Source organism: Lucilia cuprina, chromosome 6 (assembly GCF_022045245.1).
Source record: "Lucilia cuprina isolate Lc7/37 chromosome 6, ASM2204524v1, whole genome shotgun sequence".
In the NCBI taxonomy this organism is placed as follows: Eukaryota; Metazoa; Arthropoda; class Insecta; order Diptera; family Calliphoridae; genus Lucilia; species Lucilia cuprina.
The window spans coordinates 43,445,241-43,446,804 of NC_060954.1; positions in this window are offsets into that span (position 1 = coordinate 43,445,241).

A 1,564-nucleotide genomic window follows, 5' to 3' on the forward strand; every position below is an offset into this window, starting at 1 on the left:
CCACCGACTCTAATTCTACAAAATTTGACATAGTTGAAGGTTATTTAAGGTCTTACTTACATATATCTTCCTTGACTTTTCTTATCACCCACTTGCCACATTACAAAATTTGGTATATGTTGCATTTTGTGTTCCTTTAAAAAAAGTGTCCTCAATAGAAGGCCTTCGGCTGGGTGCAGCTGTCTTAAATTATGGAGTATGTCGAATACCGTCTTCACTAAATTAGGTTTTTTATTTGTAAATATACTCTTTTCGTTACTGTCTGTAGATTTCCTCGTTGACATTGTGACACTTTATGTCACTGGACATTATGACACACCCAAAAGTGTTATAGTGTCATAATGTCTATGGACATTGTTAGACTTTTAAAACATATGTATGTGTATATGAATTATAAAGTTTGTTTAGAATTTATGAAAGGCATATCCATATCCCGAAAAGTATAGCTCCTGACTTTGGTGTATATAGCATTTGATATGCTTTTTAAAATGGGATTCGGCCGGGTATAAGAGCTTCAAACTGTGGGGTATTTTAAATACCGGCTTCACTAAATTAATACTTTTTTATTAATGGACTCTTTTAAATACTTGGACTTTATGTAATTTTGCCCATAGACATTGCAACACTTTTGAAATTGTCATAACGTCCATGAACACTATGGCATAATTAAGTATGTCATGTCAGAGATTTTTATTCATTAAAAGTTATTCAAGCGAGTTATTTTCTAAAGGGAATGTTGTAGGATGATAATATCAATTATGGCCCAATCTTAGTACCATTTGGTACCTACCAGTTCGATAAAAACTCAATTCATACGAAACAGTCAGTGATTTCTTCTAACATCTTACCACCTCAACAAAATCTTTACTAACACGGTAAGTAGGCAAGTAATATTGAAGCAAAATGTAAGTACTTACTTTTTGGGTGAATAACTACTTATTTTTTGTTCGAAAATGGCTAAAGAATAACTGGTTTCAAATGTGCTTACGTGTAATTTTATGTGCTTATAATTTTCCATTAAAAAATTGTCATGCTATATGGAAGGGTTTTTACACAAATGTAAAAAAACTTCTAATATCGACTAGGATTCAAACCACTAACTAATTCCTTATTAGAAGTACTCTCTAAACAATTGTTTACAAATCCTACTCGAAAAAAATTAAATAATGTTATTAATAACGACCACTTATTACCAGCCGTCATTACCAATATTTTACTTTACTGGGACCATTCGTAATTTAGCACTGTTGTGCTAAATTACGTTGCCATTACTGGAAAGGGGAATCAGGTCTTTCGTTTCGCTCTGCCATCGAGTGTTTTACGTTTACGTGGCCTCCGGTAGGTTAGTGGTTAGTGTTCTAGTCTCGTAGACCGGAAGTGGTGGGTTCGATTCCCACCTGAGACATTGGGTAAGGTGTACACAGCAGGCCCGATAGAGGCCTAGATGTATTTTTTCTAACTAACTACGTTTCAAACCGCATTGGCCAAATGTGTGACGTTGAATAACTGCAGCAAGTTACCATTTTTTGAGTTCCACGTTGACCATATGCACCATTAACACGTT